The sequence below is a fragment of the Sphaerodactylus townsendi genome, linkage group LG04 (genome assembly GCF_021028975.2).
Source record: "Sphaerodactylus townsendi isolate TG3544 linkage group LG04, MPM_Stown_v2.3, whole genome shotgun sequence".
NCBI classification, from domain to species: Eukaryota; Metazoa; Chordata; class Lepidosauria; order Squamata; family Sphaerodactylidae; genus Sphaerodactylus; species Sphaerodactylus townsendi.
The window spans coordinates 157,464,799-157,472,648 of record NC_059428.1 but is presented as its reverse complement, the minus strand read 5'-3'; the positions used below and the strand labels follow the sequence as shown (position 1 = coordinate 157,472,648).

The following is a 7,850-nucleotide window of genomic DNA, read 5'->3' as shown; positions in this document are numbered from 1 at the left end:
TGGCCAAACCTGGACTTGGCCACCCTGAAATGTATTTGCACGTACATTTATTTGCATTTATTACATCTATTTCCGTTAGATTTGTTGCTGGGTTCAGTTTCTTTGCTCAGAGCAGCTTACCCACATTATTGTAATCAATCACATCAGTCAAGCCTTGATTGGTATAATAAACAGTAACAAAAAAAAAATACAGCAAGAAAAAGACTGATAAAACCATAGATACACAAAGCAGAGAATAAAATGTTAAGTAATATGGAAATGTAGTTGTCAGTTGCCATCATTGGATATACGATTAACTGCATTACAATAATGTCATATACCGTATATATATGTATATATATGTGTGTGTGTATATATGTGTGTGTATATGTATGTATATATGTGTGTATATATGTATATATGTGTGTGTATATGTGTGTGTGTGTGTATATACACACATATATATATATATTCACACACACACATATATATATATATGACATTATTGTAATGCAGTCCTTGTAATGCAGACATTATTGTAATGCAGTCATTCTCTGCCTGGTACCCTGTTGGACTGTCAACCGCCATAAAGACTTAAGGGAGGAATTATTTAGGATGCTAGCACTGTTTTACCAAAGACTGAACAAACATGAGCTTCTTCAAGTCTTATTAATGGACCAAAATTCAACTTTTGCTTTCGAAAGCAGCATTTTTTTTTAAATTAGGGGTCTCTGATCAACGGTTATCTAGTCTTTCTAACAGGGCTAAGTAAAGACTACTACAATCAGTGCCTAAGAGAGACTGTGATAGGCTAAGCATTATATCTAATGTAATAGTTTTAACTATGCCATCAAAGGTTGTCTTACCTTTGTAATGCAATCCAACATGAAAATAACCACCAACAATCCCAATATTAAAACTGAATTAATCGTATATCCAATGATGGCAACTGACAACTACATTTCCATAGGTTGCAAGGGCATACAAGGTATGGTTCCAGAAAACCCACACGTACACAATCATGTTAAAGTTGCAAAAAAAAAAAAAAAGTATTTTGTAATCTGTTTGTGCCCTATATTTTTATAGTTCTGCTTTTCTGTTGGAAGCCACCCTGAACCCACAAGGGGAAGGGTGGCCCGTAAATGGAACAAAATAATAAAATATGCAAGGTGGCCTATAAGGGTGGAAGGATGGCCTACAAATGGAATAAAATGAAATACGCATAGTCGCTCCAAATGGGCAGTTGCATCTGTGTGGTACAGCAGCATACCTGCACCTTTAAACACACATGCTCTAGCAAGTTGGATCTTAGGGGACAAGCATGTCTATAGGTATGGGTGCGATATAAGGTTGCCAACTTTCAGACGGCCTAGAGTTGTCCTAAAATTAGAACTGCTCTCTATAGAATAACTACAGTTTCTCTGGGTTATCGTATTGTAACGTCTTTCATTTATTGATGCCTTGGATGTATTTAGAGTTGCTAACTTTGGATTGAGAAATTCCTGCAGATTTGAAGGCTATAGTTTTAACTGGTATGACCCTCTACTGCTCTTTATTTGCTTTTTTGTCTGTTTAAAAAATTTTGATTTTTAAATTTGATTTCAAGGGTAACTGTCTCAGGTGATTAACCTGAATAGGAGTTATGTATTCTAAACAAATAACAGGTCAATCTTAAGAAAAGTAAAACGCTTAAGCAAAGTAAAAATGGCCCAAACTGCAGATTGTGTAATTTTGGTTGTGTAATTCTACATTCTTGTATACAACAAAGAAAAGATGTCCACTCATTTGTGTTTTTCCTAGCAAACCTAGCAGTCCCACCCAGTAGCTGTCAGCCATCTGCACCCTGCTGATGAGGCCAAGGGTTTCTCTGGGGAGTGTTCAGTTCAAGTTATCAACTGATAGCATACTGGTAAGGGACTAATTAGAACATGCCTTTTGCAGATCCTAGTAACTGAACATTACCGCTAATGACTTGGGTCTTTTCATGATCCATTACAGAGATTCAGAATGGATACATTCCGAGTCTCTGTAATGGATCATGAAAAGACCCAAGTCATTAGTGGTAATGTTCAGTTACCAGGATCTGCAAAAGGCATGTTCTAATTACATTCAGAATGGATACACCAGATCGCCTTGATCTCGGCTCAACAGCTTTTCTTATTTGACTTTCTAAGGGAGGTTTGGATCCCGCAATCAGAGCGCTACAGCTTCCCAACAGTGTGCCTGCCAGCTGCTATTTTTAGCTACTTAGAAGCATTACGATTTGAAAGGTCTGGATTTATCTATATCTGAAAAGGACCGTTCCACAGATCAAAATCGTTGAGAGTTTTCTTCCTTTCCTTGGGAGCAAGGCACTCATGTGGTTGTAGAAATTTGGGCCATCAATGGGGTTTGGTTCAGCGGGGCCTCCTTTATCTGTTCCAGTCGTCAGGCATTGTACATTTCCACATTCTCTGTGGCCTCACAGTTTGCTTGTGGCCTTTTGGAAAATGGTAGAAATTCTCTTTCAAGACCGTTTGTGCCTCAAAAGAAAAAATGAGTACCATCTCTTTACTCATTTTACTGAATTCTGTATGGGAGAACAATCTAGTCATATTTCACATGGGGGAAAAATTATAAGTGCTCTGCTCTATGCTGTTGGCTATGGAAATGCTAAAAAATGCAAACACCAAGAAATATTAATGGTAACCACTAAGTCTGTTAAATGCAGCACTGAAAGAAAAATTAGATATTGTGTACAACTTTTGAAAAATGGAGCAGAAAATGTGACATAGAAATTCAATGCGAGTAAGCATTAATAAGTAAAATTAATAAGCCTTATCCCATTGTATTTGAAATAAGTTTGAAATCAGTTGGATTTATTGCTGTGCAATTGAGGATGTAACCCGCAATTTCCAAAATAATTCTAAACTCTGAATTGTAAACAAAACCACTAACGTTAGGTGTGCTGGGGTCCAGTTTCAATTGGGATCATGGCTAGGAATGTCAGTCTATGAGGATCCCCCAGAGTTAAAGCTCATCTGCAGGCTAAAGAGGAGGTGAACTATACGGCATTAAACCCTGTCCTCCTCAGGTTTCATACCCAAATCTACAGGAGTTTCTCAGCCTGGACTGGCAACCCTATCCTCCCATCCTCTGCCAGTAGCCAGCGGGGATCTAATAACCCCAATTGGCCATGCTGGCAGGGACTGATGGGAATCGTAGTCCATGAACATCTGGAGCACCAGAGTTGGACACCCCTGGCTTAAGCCTTCCCCTCCTCACCCCATGCCACTGTGCCCACCCGAGAACCATTCTTAGACCTACTAGGGATATATAATGATATTCTGAAATTAAAAGCTGTATTGGGCGTATGGTCTATTGTTCAGAACTGGGAATTAGGGACAGTTCTTTGGATATAAACATACTACATACATACATAAGCCTTTATTGGCATAGTCAGAAACAAATACATAAATCAGGAGCAAATGCATGAATAAATGATAGATAAAAAGGCCCCACGGGGAGCACAAGTACGTTCTACTGAGAACTCTCAACTATCTCCACAATGAAATTGGCGACCACAAAGACCAGGGTCCAAGTTGTTTAACAATAGAGATAACCTAGTCAGAACAGGCAGCCCAGATTGGAAGAAAAAATGTAAGTTGGTAAGAGCCCTTTGGGGATTGGGCGGTATAAATGTAAGAGCCCTTTTTGGGATTGGGCGGTATAGAAATCCCATAAATAAATAAATATTTAGATCTGATGTGAACAAATCTGGTGCAGTGCATCACATCGCCTATCCTGTCCAGGGTGCAGGGAAATGGATAGAAACATACTTAATAGGCAAGGGCATGACTCCGTGACACCGCATCTGCTTGTCACGCCGAGGGTCTCAAAATCTCCGCATCTCTAATGTTGAAAGTCATACATAGGCCATTTTGAGACCTTGGAGAGCTCCTGCCAGTCGAAATAGACAACATGGGCCCCAATGAACCAATCTCAGGTCGTTTCATGTTTTTGAAGGCCAGCATTTAAATGCAGAAGGAGTAAGATAAACTCATCAGGCTAGACAGACACAGACAAAGAAGTTTGTATCCCAAGGACATCTCATATGTGAGGCCCACAGATTTCTCACAGAGAAGAAAACGCATTGGCAGCCCATATCAGGGGCAGGGCAGACACCTTGCAAGCAAAAAATAAACTCCTTTCAGTGGCAAACTTAAGAATTGTTCTGAGAATAAAACGGAGGCGGGCAGAAGATAACTGACATTTGTCGCGAGAAACCTTGGCTTGCCAACTCCAGGCTGGGAACTACCGGGAGATTTGGGGTGGGGGCGCGCGGTGAAGCGTGCATATGGATGGAGTCTGGGGACGGGAGGGGACCTCGGCCAGATCTAACGCCAAGGAGCCCACCTTCCAAAGCAGTCGTTTTCTCCAGGGGAAGTGATCCCTGGCCCCTTCCGCACATGCAGAATAATCCACTTTGAATCCACTTTCACAATGGTGTTGCAAGTGGATTTGGCTGTTCCGCACAGTAAAATCCAGCTGCAAAGTGCATTGAAAGTGGATTGAAAGTGCGTCATTCTGTATGTGCGGAAGGAGCCCCTGTCATTTGGAGATCCAGCAGATCTCCAGAAGATGACAGGCCACCTTACCCACCCACCCCTCACTGTTGCGTAGTGGCTAAGAGCAGGTGCAGTCTGATCTGGAGGAACCGGGTTTGATTCCCAGCTCTGCCACTTGAGTTGCGGAGGCTTATCTGGGGAATTCAGATTAGCCTGTACACTCCCACACAGGCCAGCTGGGTGACCTTGGGCTAGTCACAGCTTCTCGGAGTTCTCAGCCCCACCTACCTCCCAGGGTGTTTGTTGTGAGGGGGGAAGGGCAAGGAGATTGTAAGCCCCTTTGAGTCTCCTACAGGAGAGAAAGGGGGGATATAAATCCAAACTACTACTACTACTACTACTACTTCTTCTTCTTCCTCTTCTTCCTCTTCTTCTTCTGTGAGGACAAAATGGAGGAAGAGCGGCGACCCAGTCCTCGGAAATAACATACGTCTTATATCCAGAAACAGGGCAGCAGCCATTTAAGCCGATTTCCTCGAGATAAATTTCTAACATTTTTCCCCCCGCTAATTTTCCGACGACCCCTTAGGCAGCGGCGGCGGCGCCTCGGCGCTCCCTTCGCCCTTTGGCGACGGCCCCTAAGGCCGCCGGGCCCCTGCCACGCCCCCTCGGCTCCCTTTCTTCCAACCTCCTCTTCCACCGCAGCGGGGCCGGCGGCGCCCCCTAGCGGCGCGCGGCAGGGGCGGCGCTGGTCCCTGCGTGACCCGGAGCCGCGCCGGCCGCGGGGCCCCGGATGCAGGAGGCCGGGCGGAGCGGGGACGTCATTGTTCCCCGACACGGGCAAGTCGGAGCGGGAGGAGGAGGAGGCGGAGCGGCCGGGCTAGGGCGAAGGGGACCCGGCAGCGCCGAGCCAGGTAGGCGGCGGGGGGGAGGGGGGATCGGCGTGGGGGGGGGGGGAGGGAAAGAAAGGGGATCCCCGCCGAGGCGGCAGCGCTGCGCTCCTTCCCGCCTCCCTCCGCCAGGCCCATGCGTGGCCCCGCCCCGCCCCCTCGCTGCCCTTCTTCTTCTTCCCCCAGCCCCTCACCCGGAGTGACCCTCCTCCGCAGGATCCCAAGATCCCCCCCCCCGCAATGACAGGAGGGCGGAAGCCAAGGGAGGGAAGGGGGCGGCGGCGGCTTCCCCCTCCCCACCCGGCGGGGGGCTTCCCGAGGCCTGGCTTGATTTTGGGAGAATGGAGGGGTTGGTTTGTTCCCCCCCCCTTTTTCAAAGGGTTGGAAGCCCTGGTTTAGGCTGGGGAGGGGATCTGCCCTCCCCCCCGACGGGGAAGAGGGAGAATTGGAAGCCTTGTTTAGTAGGGGAAGGTCTTCTTTCCCTCTCAAGGGAAGGAGGAAGGGGGTTGCAGGCCTTGTTTAAGGCTGGGGAGGGGATCTGTCCCCCCCCCCATCTAGAAAAAAGGAAGGGGCTCACAGGTTCTGATTTGGAAGAGGGGACGGTCCGCTTCCCCCAAAGGAAAAAAGGGGAGAGTTGGAGGCCTTGTTTAGTAGGGGAAAATCTTCTTTCCCTCTCAAGGGAAGGAGGAAGGGGGTTGCAGGCCTTGTTTAAGGCTGGGGAGGGGATCTGTCCCCCCCATCTAGAAAAAGGGAAGGGGCTTACAGGTTCTGATTTGGAAGAGGGGACGGTCTTCCCCCCCAAAGGAAAAAAGTGGAGAGCTGGAGGCCTTGTTTAATAGGAAAAACGTCTTCTTTCCTTCTCAAGAAATAGAGTGGGTTGGCGGCCTTGTTTAAGGTTGGGGAGGGGATCGCCCCCCCACCTAAAAAAGGGAAGGGGCTCACAGGTTCAGATTTGGAAGAGGGGACGGTCTGCTTCCCCCCAAGGGAAAAAAGGGAGAGTTGGAAGCCTTGTTTCATATGGGAAGTTATCTCCCCCCTCCCCGCCAGAAAAGGAGCGGGTTGGAGGCCTTGTTTCATTTCCACCCATACACATGTGCAGTTAGGTGGTTTGCCTCCTTGCTTCCAGAGCTGGAATGGCATGTGTGGGTCAGCTGGAGAGGTCCATTGGGGTCCAGTCGCATGCCAAGGAATGGGTGCCCGCCTCCCAAAAAGATAGCAGTGCTGGAATTAGATCTTTAAAACACCTTTAAAAACACAGCAAGACACCCTTGGCTATATTTAAAGAAGGGGCCCTCTTTGTATGCTTGCATTTACGCCTGTCTGTCTTTAAGGTGCCCTTACATTCCCTGGCAGTTTGGTGATGGGGGATCTAGTCCATGACAGTTCATGCAGAAATAAAATGGTTAAGTTTTGAGGGTGCCACAAGATTCATGTGTGCCATATACGTGGACGCACGTGTCTGTAAACATAGTGTGCATGCAAATAGTGGTCTGTGTACACAAACAAGTTTATAAAATGCAAAGACTGCCTTTCTGGACACTTGCTTGAGGTGGATCACAAGGAAAATAGGACAATAAAATAACCTTCCCCCCCCCCCCATTCTTTCACACAGCATGACCCCTCCCAGTGTCTTATCCTCCTTAGACCCCTGCTTTCCCCCCATACCAGTATTCACATAAATTCAGAAATATGAGCAAAGAGATGTTTCTGTATGGATGTAGCAACATTCTGGCTTGTATGTGTCTGTTTCACCTGTATACAAATACAGATGCTTGTGTATAGACATTTGTCTGCGTAAACACTAACATATACAATCGCATAGGAACTTGTCTGATGTGCATTTGTGTAAATATATTACCCATGTTGTGCATGAATACATGCACAGTACATTCTCCCTTTGTCGGGGTGCCATACAAAAGTATTTCTGCACCACTTTTCCCTCTCCCCAGACTATCTGAAAACTTTTGAACTGTCTCTCTCATCCTCAAGTTTCCTCTTCGGGAGAAAATAATCCCAGAGGTCTAGGCGTGCTAGTTGTTGCTATAAAAAAATAAACAGGAGTCTCGTGGGCCCTTAAAGATGAACAGTATTTTAAGTCCGGTCTAAGCTTTTTGCGGACTATAGCTCAGGTGCTGTGGGTGGGTTTTAGCGTGCCAGAGCTCACACTGGGCGGGTGGGGGGGAGGTTGAAATGCAAGATGCCACGACACTCCTGTTAGCTTTGGGAGAGTGCGGGTTTTGTTTTACCTTATCTAAGGGCTGGAGGGAGAGACTGTGTGTGAGAGAATGGGTCTGCCTTCCCCTGTTTGCCAGCCTGGGGAGGGTTACCTGACTCTGTTCTTTGTTTAATTCCCACATGTTATGCATTCATATACATTCCGCCTGTCCCGCTCCCCCCACCCCCAATAGTGAGCTACCACGTCTATTATTTTTCC

General features: G+C 46.4%; 1 protein-coding gene across 1 annotated transcript in view; it reads left to right on the top strand.

Annotated features, from left to right (window-relative positions):
• Nucleotides 1-5,289: 5,289 nt before the first annotated feature.
• The window catches only part of USP42 (ubiquitin specific peptidase 42), a 28,545-nt gene continuing 25,984 nt past the window's right edge, over nucleotides 5,290-7,850 (top strand). Inside the window, exon 1 of the mRNA XM_048494335.1 lies at nucleotides 5,290-5,440. The gene's annotated coding sequence lies outside the window, so the exon portion shown is untranslated. The remainder of the gene's footprint in view (nucleotides 5,441-7,850) is intronic.